General features: G+C 41.2%; 1 protein-coding gene across 1 annotated transcript in view; it reads left to right on the forward strand.

Moving 5' to 3' along the window:
* The window catches only part of rbm19 (RNA binding motif protein 19), a 267,475-nt gene extending 256,936 nt beyond the window's left edge, over positions 1-10,539 (forward strand). The window contains exon 25 of the mRNA XM_069933162.1: positions 9,747-10,539. The gene's annotated coding sequence lies outside the window, so the exon portion shown is untranslated. The remainder of the gene's footprint in view (positions 1-9,746) is intronic.
* The last annotated feature ends 4,663 nt before the right edge of the window (positions 10,540-15,202 follow it).

The following is a 15,202-nucleotide window of genomic DNA, read 5'->3' on the forward strand; positions in this document are numbered from 1 at the left end:
TCAAGACCACCCTTCACAGGGATGATGTTGTTATTGTCTACTGTTTGGACGCACGATTGGTCCGCCATTTTAAATCTGCGTTGGGTACCAGGGTAAACTGGAAGAAGAGAAAGGAAGTCCTCTTCGGTAACTGGTCTGATCAATCCACCATCCCCTTCAAGGTCTTAGATCTGACTACCTGAAAATGTTGATGATCTAGTTTGAAGGGGCCTAGGCATACAACAAAAATTGGTTGGAGCAAATCACTAAAGTCCACCAGAAATTGGGTCTGTGTGCACAGTGCTTCCTCAATAACAGAAGAATGTGGTCAGGTGCAAGGTGCTCTCAGTTCTGCTGCATCTGATCACCACATTCTTCCCACAGGTGTGGCTCATCCCCTGCACCTATGCACTGGTGGTCATAAGACCAGCATTCAAGTTCATATGGCGAAGCAAAATGGAAAGGGTCCGAAGGATCGGCACGTACAAGTCACCAAACAATGGGGGCAAGGGCTTTAAAAACATGGCCCTCATCCTGATGAGCACCTTCGTGTGTGACTGCATCAGGCTGTGCAGTAAGTATGCAGATGGTGGTGGTGGTGTGGACAGTGAAGAAGGTTATCAAAACTTGCACTGGATAATAGGACAGTTAGAAGGGTGGGCGGAAAAATGGCAGATGGAGTTTAATTCTGATAAATGTGAGATGCTACATTTTGGTAGGACTCATCAGCAAAGGTTATACACAATAAATGGTGGACAATCGAGGGGCGCAGTAGAACAAAGGGATTTAGGAATTCTGGTACATAATTCCATGAAAGCTGAGTCACAAGTAGATAGGGTGGTGAAGAAAGCATTTGGCTTCATAAATCAGAGAACTGAATACAGGAGTTGGGATGGCATGTTGGTGTTGTATAAGGCATTGGTGAGGCTAAATTTGGAATATTTTGTGTGCAGTTTTCGTCACTGAATTGTAGGAAAGATATAAACAGAATAGAGAGAGTGTAGAGGAGATTTACAAGAATGTTGCCTGGGTTTCAGGGTTTGACTTACAGGGAAAGGTTGAGCAGGCTGGGACTTTATTCCCTAGAGCGTAATAGTTTGAGGGGTGATTTGATAGAGGTATTTAAAATTATGAGGGGGACAGATAGAGTCGATGTGGACAGGCTTTTTCCATTGAGAGTGGGGAAGATTCAATCAAGAGGACATGAATTGAGATTGAAGGGGAAAAAGTTTTGGGGAAACATGAGGGGGAATTTCTTAACTCAGAGGATGGTGGGAGTGTGGAATGAACTTCTGGCCAAAGTGGTAGATGTGGGTTTGAATTTAATATTTAAGATAAGGTTGGATAGATATATGGATGAGAGGTGTGGAGGGTTATGGCTGGGTGCAGGTCAATGGGACTAGGTGAGAGAAGATGTTCAGCATAGATAATAAAGGTTGAACTGGCCTGTTTCTGTGCTGTAATTGTTATATGGTTATAACTGAAGTATGAGGGCACCAATTGCCATTGTGTACTGAGGTTGGACCTGTCCCAGGTGTTACAAAGGATGGACCAGATCCCATTGTTGTGCAATGTTCCAGTTAGCTTGACTTTCCCACATCATCTAAATAATGGAAAAGTTTTTCCAGGCAACCTCCTTTTGACCACAAGCCCATCAGGCAGAGTTCAGCATTGAAGGTTGTGCAGACGGTGAGAGATGAGGACGCGTGGAATATGGTGGAGTGGTTCCCAGAGTGGACCGTGCAGATTATCTGGTGGAATGCCTCATTACCTGTGCTAACAAAACAAGCATTAGAACTCCTGGCTGGCAGTAAGAAGAGCCCTCCCAATCAGATCTTTCCTTTACATCTGGTACATCGGCCACAATGTGCATCGTACCCAATATGACTGGTAGAGTGAAGAGAGTCACTCACCTCTTTGAAAAATGCAGATTATCTCAGAGCATGTTGAGAAGAAGACAAGGGTCCTTGTCAAGGTCAATCCTCAGTAGCAGTATGACAGAAGACTCTAATTTACAGACTGTTTCCAGGGATGCACACCAAGTCAGACATCCAGAACTGCTGGAAAACATATGAATCGTTTAAAGAAGCACTTTGGTCTTTGCAAAACCGTATTAGTCTTTCAGTGTATAGTTGGTGCAGGGATGCCACTGTCTGGCACATTACAGGCTGCAGAAAAACATGCTGAGAGAGACACTGAGGCTTGGTGCTGCCATCGTGAGTGCACTGTGGGGAAGAGCCACAGTCAAGTCCTTCTGTTACTGGGCATTGAGGGGGTAAGGCTAAGGGGGAGCCCCATCAAATTACAAAGTGCCATAATGAGCAAGAATTGGAGGAGTAAATTTGCAGAGAGATAGCAGTCAGCTACAGAAAACATAAAGTTGTGATTGTAGGTGATTTTAACTTTCCTCAAATTGCTGAGATTCCCATACAGTAAAAGGGCTGGATGGCATAGAGTTTGTCAGATGTGTTTAGGGAAGTTTTCTAAATCATTATATTAATGTTCAAGAGAGTGCAATACTAGATCTCCTTTTAGGGAATGAGACAGAACAGGTGACAGAAGTATTTGAAGGGGAACATTTTAGACCCAGTGATTAAAATCCCATTAGTTTCAAGATAATTATGGATAAGGATTGGTCAGATCCTTGCATTGAGATTCTAAATTGGAGAAAGGCTAATTTTGAGGAAATGAGAAAGGATATACAAAGTATTGATGGCAGTGGGTTGTTTTCTAACAAGAATGTGCCTTTAATCCTTACAGAAACATACAGATTTTGTATGTTCATGTAAGGATTAAAGGCAAAGTTAACAGGCATAAAGACTTTGGTTTTCGAAGAACATTGGGAATCTGGCTAAGAAGAGAGAGGTACATAGCAGATATAGGGAACAAGGTGCAAATGAAGTACATGAGGAATATTTTTAAAATGCAATTTTAAAGAAACTTAAGAAGGAAATCAGAAGGGCTTTAAAAAAAAAAGACATGAGGTTGCTTTGACAGCCAAGGTGAATGAAAATCCTAAGGCCTTCTTCAGATACAGTCAAAAACAAAGTGAGACAAAGGCATTTTTCTCCTTTATTTGCTAATGTGCTCTACAGTTTAAAATCTGTAATCAAACAGTTCATATGTGTCTAAAGTGCACATTCCAGATTTTATTAAAGGGTATTTGTGAATATTTTGGTTTGACCATGTAGAAATTACAGCACTTTTTATACATTGTCCCCTCATTTCACCATAATATTTGGAACATAGCATATTTAAGTAGTCATGTTTAGTACTTTGTTGCATATCTATTTCATTCATCAGGTCACTCATCTGAGTGCTACTGGTACCATATAACTCAGTACTACCTGTCACATGATCGGGAGGCCGGCAAATAAATCGTCTCCCCTATCAGGCTTGCCTGGTGAGTAGGGTGGATAGATACCCTGCAGAATGAAAAACAAGACCTGTCGAAGGGCGGATTAATCCTCTTGTAGGGCCACCAGCCATCTAGCAAACACATGCCATGAAGCACGGAAAGGGCATCCCTTGCATTGAAGCTTGGTCTGGCCATTCATTGCAACAGAATTCCTCCCGGCCACCTCACCAAGCTGCTGGATCTGGGTGGGGATGGTGAGAGGGTGGGTCTGGACCTGTGCAAGCCTACTCACCTAAATCCATTCATGCACACACTGTTCCTTTCTGAGGAGTGGGGTGTCCTCATATTCAAACCCCACAAACTGAGTGAAAGGAACCATCATCATTCTATGGGATGGATAGCCAGAAGAAGAAGATCCCTTTCATGCAATGACTGCTTGAAGTCTGTTATTCATAGACATCACCAGGTGCTGAATATCTTTTTTGGTGTTGCTCTGCCAGGTCTCTACTGCAGCCACCTTGAGCTCCTGCTTGTTCCTGGGGCTTGTCCCCTAAAGTTTTCTCTTCAGTATATGGAAGGAATGCTCAATTGCATTTGAATCAGGTGACTGACTTGACCATTCAAATATTTTCCAGTTTTTAGCTTTGAAAACCTTTGTTGCTTTAGCAGTATGTTGGGAATCTTTGCATTGCTGTTGGATGAAGCACCATTCAATTAGATTCGAGGCATTTGCTCAAATTTGCTATGCCATCAGAGTTAAATCACCAATAAAGATGTGCACCAATGCCTGTGGAACCCATTCGTGCCCAGACCATAACTCCACCACCACTATGTTTCACAGATAAGTTGGTATGCTCTGGATCTTGGGCAGTTCCTTTATGCCTCTGACAGGTTCATCTCGGTCTCAACTGTCCACAAGACCTTTTTCAAGAATTCTACAGGCTCTTTTAAATTCTTCTTGGCAAACTATAATCTGGCCATCTTGTTTATATGGCGAAGTAGTGGTTTGCATCTTGCAGTGTAACCTCTATTTCTATTCATGTAGTCTCCGGACATTAGTCATTGACACATCCACACCTGCCTCCGAAAGAGTGTTTCTGATCTGTCAGACAGGCATTTGGGATTTTTCTTCATCATGATGAGAATTCTTCTGTCATCAGCAGAACTCGCACAACTCAATTATTAAGGATATTGTGGCGGCCAACTAAGTACGCAGTCGACCTGCCGAAAACGGAAAACCTGAGGAGATCCTCTCAAAATGGCGTCAGGCTTTACCACTCTCCTTAGTGGAGCAAAGCGCGCGCATGAAGATTCTTTGTTTGCGTGGGTGATGTCACTTCCAGAGAGAGCGCCGAGAACCAGAAGTGCGAAAAGGCCAGTCAAGTGAATGCTGGTTAAACCAGTTTTGAACTACTAGCTTCGACTGAGTACATCTGTTTGTCCTAACTCTATGTGCAACACATCGCCACAGTATCATTAAAAAATGAATTTGGTATCAGGATTGAAGTGAATGATCGTCCCTTGGCGATTACTAAGCTTACTGGTGCACTCTTTCTTAATGATGTTCCAAACACCTGATTTTGGTAATCTTGGGTTTGGACGACGTCTTACTCAGGAAATTGGGACAGAGTCTTGGGAAGTTAGGAAAACACGCAATAAGCACATGGAACCAATACAAATTTAAGAGGAGGTGCTCGCTGTCTTCAAATGAATAAAGGTGGATTAATCCCCATGGCCTGGCAAGGTATTCCCTCAGACCTTCTGCAATGCTTGTGCAGAAATTGCAGAGGCCCTGGAAGATTTATAATGTTATATAATTTTGAAAACTGTAGTCATGTATGTTGGTAGAAAAAGATAATCAGGCAAACTATTTTTTTTAAATAGGAAGAAAATTGAAAATGCCCAGATGCAAGGGGACCTGGGAGTCCTCATGCAAGGTAGCATAAGGCACTTCCAGGTGGCCAATTGCCCCGCATGTAAAGCCACATGTTTAGGCAATATGTGGCTGTTTTGAGGCCACCTGAATGTGCAGGAGGTGCTCTTGAGGCGAGCTACGTAACCCTCCTCCGAGAGGGATAATCAGCTCAGCTCAGTGGCTCCCCCAGCTACCTGAATGCAACTGGCTGAAAGTGGATGTTAAAGGATCAGGCTGCTGATCACAGCTGACACTGGGCAGGAGCCAGAGGGTGGTCAGAGCTGCATCCTGTGCAGCTGTGTCTTTCAGGTGGCCAGCATTGCGCTTTAAATGCTGCCACCTGAACGGCAATTTAAAGGGCTGCTTCTGCTTCTTCAGGCGCATTCTTAGCGTAGAATGCACCTGAAAAAGCCTATAAAGGTAAACTTGCATGTTGAGGTGGTGATGAAGAAGGAATAGAACATAAGAGCAGGGATATGATGTTTAGGTTTTATAAGGCACTGGTGAAACCTCATAAGCAGTTTTGAGCTCATTTAAGAAAAGATGTGATGATGTTGGAGAGGGTTCAAAATCCCCACCTCATCACTCCGAGCCCACAGAACAAATGTTCGACCACATCAACATAGACGTAGTAGGGCCCTTGCCGGTATTCCAGGGTTTCTGCTATCTGTTCTCGATGATCGACCGCTTCACCAGGTGGCCAGAAGCAATCCTACTGGCAGACACGCCCACAGCCTTATGCGCCAGGACCTTCATCTCATCCTGGGTGGCATAGTTTGGGTTACCGTTCCACATCACGTCCGACAGAGGAGCCCAGTTCATGTCCTGTCTGTGGTCCGACCTCGCCAGCCTGTGGGGTGCCCAGCTGCATCGCACAACAGCTTACCACCCACAGTCCAATGGGTTGATGGAGCGTCTCCACAGGCATCTCAAAATCGCACTCATGACCAGACTCCAATTGGGTAGACGAACTACCATGGGCGCTGTTGGGCATCCGCACGGCACCCAAGGAGGACCTCAAAACCGCTTCGGCCAAACTCGTCTACAGAGCTCCACTGGTGGTCCCAGGAGAATTTGTACCATCCCCAGGCAGACAGCAGGACAACTTTGCAGCCTTCCTCAGCAGGCTAAGGGAAAGAGTCAGCAATCTGACCCCAATTCCACCTTCCAGGCACGGACACGCAAGGACCAGCGTACCCAAAGACCTGCAGGACAGAGAGTATGTTTTCATTCGCAGGGGTCAACATCGTCCACTGCTTCAGAGGGCATATGAGAGTCCATTCCAGGACATCCGCAACAATGGGGCCAAGTTCGAGCTGGAGTTCAGAGGCAAGACGGAGGTCTTCACCACAGACAGGCTGAAGCCAGCACACCTGGACCTGGCACACCCACCAACATCACACTGAAGAGGCAGGCCACCGAAGACAGCAGAGACTTTGCCTCCAGACACCAAGGATGATAACATACTGTCGGTTCTGTGGCGGGGGGGGGGGGGTGGATAATGTGGTGGCCTGCCGTGGTGGCAATCGAACTGGCGGATGAACAGCAAGAGCAGCTTAAAGGCCAGCGACCCCAAAGTTGTGTTGGCCTTGCTGTACATCCAACAGACAGGGCTAGCACACGGGAAGAAGGGCATTGTTACGCAGCAAAGTACCCACACACGGGAAACCCGCTTTTGTTATGCATGTTGTGACATCAGCCGGGGGGCGGGGGGCCACGACGGGAACAGCGCAAGTATAAAAGTTGGGCCTGAGCCCTAATGAAACTCAGGACTTCACCTGACTACACTACATGTGTGTGACTTCTTTAGAGTAGCTCGCAGCTACACTTGCGTGGCTTGCAGTTTTACATCACATGGCTCTTTTATAGAGTTGCTTGATTGTTAATTTTCACCCTCTGGTTCAGGAAGAAGATAACTAGATAAACATAAAGGCGAGAATTGTTAGTCCACAGAGTATATTTCATCATTCAGTTGGTTTTTAGCTGATCTTCAGATTAACTATATGTGGCGGCACACCACTAGGCAGGAGAACCAGCCCCGCTTGTAATCCATGTGGCGGGGCAACCAGCCAAAATGGCGCCGTTGGGGGTTTCCCCTTCTTCTCAGCACCGGGCACAGAAGCCCGCGCTGGGGGACCGCGTGACGCCCGGGTGATGTTAGCGCCCCCCAGCGCGATTCTCAGCCAGGTCCGGGCTGGGAGTACAAGTCCAGCCCAGCAGCCTGCAATAAATCAGTTCTGCTCACTGAGCTTTCAGTAGAGTGTAGCTGCCGCTACATATATTTCTCTTTTTGCAATAACCTAACTGTATTAGCTCAAACTTTGCTGATAAACACCAACCGCTTTGCTTCACCAGCATTTATCCATTTAAATTACCGTGCATTACTCAGCAAAAGTAGACGTTTTGAATCAACTAACGTTTGTCAAGACGGTCCATAATTGGACACACTTAGGATTCCAGCAATAGAGTTCAGTTTGAATATTTGAGTCATTCACAGTCAAATTGTTTGACATATTTGTTAGTGGATAGAGCCTGGTGTGTGACGTGGCCTGCTATTAAGACTTCTTTCAGCTAAATCTTAGCTGATCTTCTTTCTCTAGACTTTGCCAGTAAATTCTGGTGATTTTGTTTTGTTGACACTTGTTGCTGTCAGGAAACATGAGCAGCTTACTATTGCAGAGAATTCCAGTCAAAAATCTGAATAATTCAGAAGAAAGTCTGAAGCCTAAAATGTCGACAGCCGTGGATGCAATTTGTGAATATTGCAGGACATGCTGAGTTTCTTCTGCACTTTTTTGTACTGTACTAGACCCCAGCATCTGAAGATTTGTTGTTTACATGAATAATGCAGCATGGTTGGTGAAGCGGTTAGTGCAAAGCATTTACAGTGCCAGCGATCAGGACCAGACCTGGGTTTGAATCATGCGTTGTCTGTAAGGAGTTTGTACGTTCACTTCTGCGTGGGTTTTCTCCGGTGGCTGTGGTTACCTCCCACCCTTCAAAAACATACCAGTATATAGGTAAATGAGGTATAAAAATTTGGCGGCATGGACTCGTAGGGCTGAATTGCCCTGTTACCTGTGTAATTTTTTTTTTAATTCTAAAGTAGCAGCAAGTTTTGGGAATTTCTTAGAGATAAATATCACTAATTATCTAATCTGCTTCAACTACATCAACCAAGAAAGCACATCAATGACTATCTTCTCAAAAGCCTAATGAAACTTGGCACATCCCTGTGGTATATTGCCATTTCTTCCAGATGCCTTGAAGAAATTATCCTGCCCAGATGCATCACAACTTGGTACGGGAATTGCTCTGCCCAAGACTGCAAGAAACTGCGGAGTCAGGAATGCAACTCAGGCAATGACCCAAACCAACCTCCCTTCCATCAACCCAGTCTATACTTCCCATTGTCTTGGTGAAGCTGCCATCCCACCATTGTACTTTTCTCTGTTCCCCACCCACCCCCTCCCATGTATCCATCGGACAGAAGGTGCATGAAAGCATGAACCTCCAGATTCAAGGACAGTTTTTTTTTCTGATGCCATCACTTTCTTAAATGGATATTGCACTGATAAAAGATGATGCTTTTGCACTGTTTTAACTACCCTCCACTTCCTCTTTAGAATACTATACCTGGCACTCTTGGACTTGTAATACTCCACCGTGTATTTTTGTTATTACTCTATGTATTAAAAAGTACAGGTGACTTCCTTGCAAAACAAAACTTTTCCTCAGTACACATTTTAATAAACAATTCAACTCTGTGTAGAAGTCACAAACTTTCCAACTAAGTTCTTCCAGTGATTTTAGATACTGATCTTCAGAGGGAGTTCAACAATCAAGCAGTAGCTTGCTCAACCCTGTCACTTAGACTAGAAACCTGCCCTTAAACCTGGCACCATGATGGATCTGTGGCAGAACCCTTAAACCCATTCATTTGAATGGAATTGTAGGAATTTGAGTGTTGATGAGGGGTTTTTTTGTGCTTTTATTTTCAATTCTTTTAAAAGTGGTTTGAAATTTTTATTAGTTGATTGGTTTATTTTTGCTTTGTTGAAACATTTTGAATGCCACAAAATTGGACAGTGTTGAGTTTGCTGGCAAGGTTTGTACAGCAACTTTACCTTGAACTGAGTAACGCAGAGATCCTGCCCCTCATGGGCTTTAACAGAAGGCAAAAATTGGAGATGGAGAGTTAGCTTCAGACAAGGCTGTCATTACATTTAAGTTAGAAACATAAATGTGAAGTAACTCATTTTACATTATTAATATCTTTAAAAAATTAATCAAAGCAAAAATGATTGACGCATTAAACTAACGCATGCAAAATCAAACAAAAGAATTTACCATCCTATTCGCCCTAGAATGTGCAGAACAAGAAATACCACTGGAATCAGTTCCGGTTATAGCTGTGTAGATGGGGAGAGCAGCAGCAGCCCCTCAAATCCGACAGGTCTTGAGTAGATAAATTTACGAGTTTCTCTCCCACAGGCATCAAGCGTCAATCCAGTCACCTCCAGAGGACGCTGGTGGGAAGGTTTGTTCTGTGTCACCTGATATGCTACATCAAGGGCATGTTGCCACTCAGAGATTTGGCCCTTGGCTGTGTCTGTGTCAACAAGATCAGCGTTCCAATAAAGTACAGTGGTAAGCCACACTCGGTAAAGCCTTGGTCTGCTGTGAACTTGTAGAGACCAATTTGTTTTTTTCAATGTAAATTGAGTGTTTATTGGAAGAAAACTAATGCCAGTCAATTTAACTTGAATTGTATTTTTAGGAAATTGATTGAATTAATAATTTTAGGTGTCGTGCAATGAAATGTAAATTGTTTTTCACAATTAAAGTTATTCCAATTTTTTTGTTGTTGGGCAAATAATGGTTATTAGGGTGTACAGCACAGGTAAAGGTGAATATATTAATGTGATTTTGCTTCTGCTCAATTCACAATCTTTCAATACTTTATTTTTATACTCATAAATATTGTTTTTAGAAACATTCATTTAATATGTTCTGGGTAGAATTTCTAGATGGAATTTTGATTATTTTTCATAAACAAAATATTAGATCCTGGGAGTCGGGTTGTTTTTTTTTGAAAGTTATTTATTCGTTATTTCTTGAAGCATATGCACAATTCACCTCACAAATACCAATTGTACATAGGCTTGTGTACAACAAGCTTGTTTGCACTCTTACGATTTTAGAAATTGCTGTATTTTGCTTTCAAATGTGGATCCTCCACGTACATTAAACTCATTGTACACTTGAATAAAATAAGTGTTCATTATTCACTGGCTCCTGCTCATACTTATATATTTTCATAGATAATGCAGAGTAATTACTCATTCATGACAAATGGTTCTCTGCATATTTAAAAAGAATGGTGAAAATACACCTACAAAAGTGAGGCAATTAAAAAAGAGATGTGAGAATTCATGAATTATTTTGCATTTTAAGTCATTCTGAACAAGCTGTATGAGGGTATGGTTCAACTCTGCTTGAAAAATACATTTAAGGTTACTGAATTTTGAAAGGTGTTAGTAGAGTTCATTTAAATTTGTCACAATTTAAGGACACAAACTTGAACTTGTTTTAAGTATTTAAGCAGTTATTTATGAATCTATAGTCAGCTTAATCATTTTCTTTAAAATATTGGCTTTTGACTTAACTGGAAATAACTAGATAAAGCAAATTATGATTGAACTTCATTTCTGGAACAGAATTTATTTCTGCGACTATTTTCTTATGCCGATATCTGCTGTGTTTTTATTTGTAAAAACAACTTATGCTCTGTGAAACAATCTGCGAGTGCTGACGGGAATCGCAGCAACTTCACACATGAATTAGTTTTGAATTGCGGTGTCTATTAGTAGGCAAAAGCAGAGCCCTTGTATGGCCGCAAACTCCAGTGTTCAGCAGCCTCTAAAAAACATTGGAAATGACCTACAAGCAGATTATTTACCTTGTCTTGTGAGGAAATTAAATTATGGGAGAATTCTTATTAAAGTGACAAGATTCGTCAGCTATAAAGATATTTTAAGCAAACAAGTCCAGAAGACTGCTGGTGACATATCTGCAGTAGCAAAAAGCTTTTCCAAACAATATCTCCATATTTTAACTTTAATTCCCTTCCCTAAACTCTTTCACCATGCTCTCCTAGGGCATATCATATCTTTCAAACGATCATTTTCTCAACTTTTCCTCTTACCTGCTTATCCACGCTATTTTTATATGATTGTTACCTCTGTGAATTATATAGGATTTCTGTTTAATAACTTCTTTGCAAAAATAAAGGAATTCATCAGTAAATAATCAAATGAAAATATTGATAAGCAAAGGTCAACTGATAAGATTTTGCCTGCAGCTTTATTGTTTACACAACTTGATATCTCTATTTCAACAATTTAAAAACAATGTTCAATTTGAGACCTAGATTAGAATCATCCATTTGTGGGTATGTGATGTTGTGTGGAATTTATTTTCTCCATTGTTTTGGTAAGGAGACTCCCAGGAAGAAATTACCTCCATTATTTTAAAATGCTGACCTTCCAAAGTAACATATTTTAGAGTTCTTTAGAAAAGCAGATACACGATAGATTTAATCCTTGAGGCACCAAGTTTCTGATCTCAGCTATGCTGCTGTGAAAATGTAAAAGACAGATGCAGGTCTTTTCTTCGCAGGGAAATATGTCAAGCCGGGCACTCTATTTAGCCTAGTTTTATTAACCTCTTGGCAGCCAGAGCAACACTGAATAGGCTTGAAACTGGTGAGTTGTGTAAGCGCATGGCCTACATATAGAATGATTGTAAATGTGTTTTCCTCCTTAAAATATTAAATGACTGCTATAATGTTAGTAGCAATTGAGTCTAGCAAAAACAAGGAGACAGTAGGATGGGAGTTATAATGAAATGCCACATTCAGTCTTGACACTCTCTGGCACATCGGTCCTTCATTGTCTCTCAAAAGTCGAAGAATAGTCTGCTGAGAATGAAAATAAATAAGCCAGAACAAAAATTGGGAAGGAGAACTAAACCGGTGATTCAAGAAAATATTAAGAAATGGTGAAAAAGCCAAAACGGAGAAGAAACCAATAATGTGTGAGCAAAATTAAACTTTTGCAAACTGATCTACAGAAAAAGCTATAAATTGGCATTTTGATCCACTTAACCTTTAAGTCTTAAGTTAGAATGTGAATTGTATTTTGAGCAGTTTGTTGACAATGAAGGCAGTTTTAATATTTTCAAGTAGATTCTGAGTTGAACGTTTGCGTGATTTCTTTCCTTTAACTCTTTTACAGCTAGAAAAATGTAATGGCAATGTGTTGCAAAGAGGATAAGATTTCTCCTGTAGGTGCTGCAATGTTATTTACATAGTCTTTGACCCACACTAACTTTTTGTTTTGCATAACACATTTGATGTACTGTAGCTTTAGGATATGTCAGTTTAGTCTGGTTCCATTTGACCTGAAAAGGGAAAATGCAGTTACCCTTTTAATGGAGATGTCAATTTGAAATGAGCATCATTAATTTGTGATAAGGAATTGTGGTTGCTATCACAAATACTCTATTTTGCTTTTCGCAGCTAATTACGTGTTCAAATTTGATGCCGTGTAAGAGAACTTAGTATCATACCAAACAACAGATGTGTTAGTGAGCCACTTAAAATAACATGTTGTAAGCTTCTTGTCATGTAGATAATGATCCTGGTCTTAGGGCGAGGGTCTGTTTACCAACATTAAGATGTGTTTACTGCTCTCATGTTTTTGAGGCGATGTTAACGATTGTAAAAGATGAATGTAATGGTTGCTTCTCTTGGTGATGAGCAATGTGCTTCAAAATCCACACCAGTACAATAATGTGCTTTTCTTTTTTTATATGTGCCTTGTTTCAAATTTGGCCTCTGTAATAAATACCCTTGTACTTCAAAAGCAGGCTTCATAGCTGAAGGCTATGTTGTGAAGTTACTTAGAATTCAGCCGTTAGATCTGTTCTCTGATGGCTGAGCGTGATTGACACTTACAAATTACCCAGCTGAAAGTGTTGAGTCTTTGACCCCGGAGTAACATCTTCAGTGCGGCTGAGATTTCCCAGCATTTTGTCATCTAATTACTGCAAATCCCTTGAAAATTCACTTGATGGTGAATTTTTAATGCGGGGCAATTTCAATGTGATGCATAGCGCAGATGGTCACAGTCGTAGTTTGTAAAATATGATTCAAATAAAATATTATTTTCCTGTTTAATATCCTTCATTGGAATGGTTCTGCTTTTTCCACTCCCCTTTTCAAAAAAAAATCATTAACTAATGAGCTGAGTAATAATGAAAAATGCAACATTACTATAACTCGTGTTGTAAAGTTACCTGACACTTCTCTCATTATTCTTTTTGCTTCTTTTAGGATTTGTATGGTATAATAATACAAAATACTGTTTCTTGGCATGCAGGACAAGTCTAATTAAATCTGATAACCTGCAAGTTCTTTGTAGATGTATCCACAACATCTAAAATGAACAAATAACTAAAGCTTGGAAAATAATAACAGAAACAAACAAGTGTTTTACGAGCTTGATACAACTTCCCCATGTCCTTGAGGAAAAGGAGAGGAAATGACACATTGTCAGATTGGATGCAGACAAAATGTTATATTTTTTTTATCATTACAGTTAAAGTGTGCTTAAGTGGAATAATGGTTATAGGTTAATCCTATTTCACAGGAGCAGTCTGTTTTCAGATTGCCTCTCAGTTAGTGATGAGCTGGGGCATTTTTAAGTTCTGTCCAAGAAAAGGTACCTTCTTTTGCCATCTTTGAAGACAGGTCACACCAACGTTCCACTTGAATTAAATAAGATTAGAAACATTTGTGTACAAAATTTAACACGTACAAGAATCTCTTTTGAGGTAAACTTTCTCTTTTAAATAGGAACACAATAATTTCACAAAAGTATTCCAAATTTGAACATAGAAATGTGTTTAACATATTTGTATTTGTTGTGGATTACATTCATTTTTTTCTTCCACTTTAATTTATGAGCAAATGCGAGTGATTGAAAATGTCTGGAAATATAAACAGGTAATCTACAAGTATAAAGTAAAGCTTCTATATGAGTTTACATGTGAGTGTAAGTAGTCAAAGGACAAAGGAAGAAAAACCCAACCTCCAACCCCAACCCACCAATTTTCCACCTGCAACCGTGTCTGCCTGTCCTGCATCGGACTTGTCAGCCACAAACGAACCTGCAGCCGACGTGGACATACCCCCCATAAATCTTCATCCGCGAAGCCAAGCCAAAGAAAGAAGAAGTAATAGTGAAGAATATGGCTTCAGAACTGCCAAGAGTCAGTGACTCTTATGGATGGACACTTTCTGTTCTTCATGAAAATGTGTACATTATTAGAGGTATTATGACTGTCAGTTTACATAAAGATACGTCACTTAGAAGTAACCATAATATAACATTCATTGAATCTATCCAAAAAAATGTAGCAGTTCTGAAAAAACTTTACTTTTTATTTTTCCTCCTCCTGTTTTCAACAGTCAGCAAAAACCCTTCAAACCTTGTTTGTTGTCTGTGTGTCTTTGGTTCCCACTCAATTTTACATATTTCGATAGCTGCAAGAAAAGACTGTAAATCAATATTTCAAGATTCACCTTATCAAGTAATAAAACAGTGTCATATTACATGAAATTTAATTTTGCCTGCTGCAAGACAGACCGATTCGCCACCGGCAAGGATTGCTCGAGCGCCTCTTACAGTCAGAGAGAGAGAGAGAAGCAAAAGAGAGCCCCCCCCCCAAGTCACTGACTGTCCGTAGATTCACCTCCAGCGCTTCTGCGGCCCCCCCCTCCTCGGCCGCACAGACTCCAGTCCAAACCATTGGCAACCCGAGCTCCAGATCTGAACCTCCGACGTGTTCGGGAACCCTTCAGCGTCCCTGGCACCTCCTCGCAT

The sequence above is a fragment of the Narcine bancroftii genome, chromosome 4, assembly GCF_036971445.1.
Source record: "Narcine bancroftii isolate sNarBan1 chromosome 4, sNarBan1.hap1, whole genome shotgun sequence".
Lineage (NCBI taxonomy): Eukaryota > Metazoa > Chordata > Chondrichthyes > Torpediniformes > Narcinidae > Narcine > Narcine bancroftii.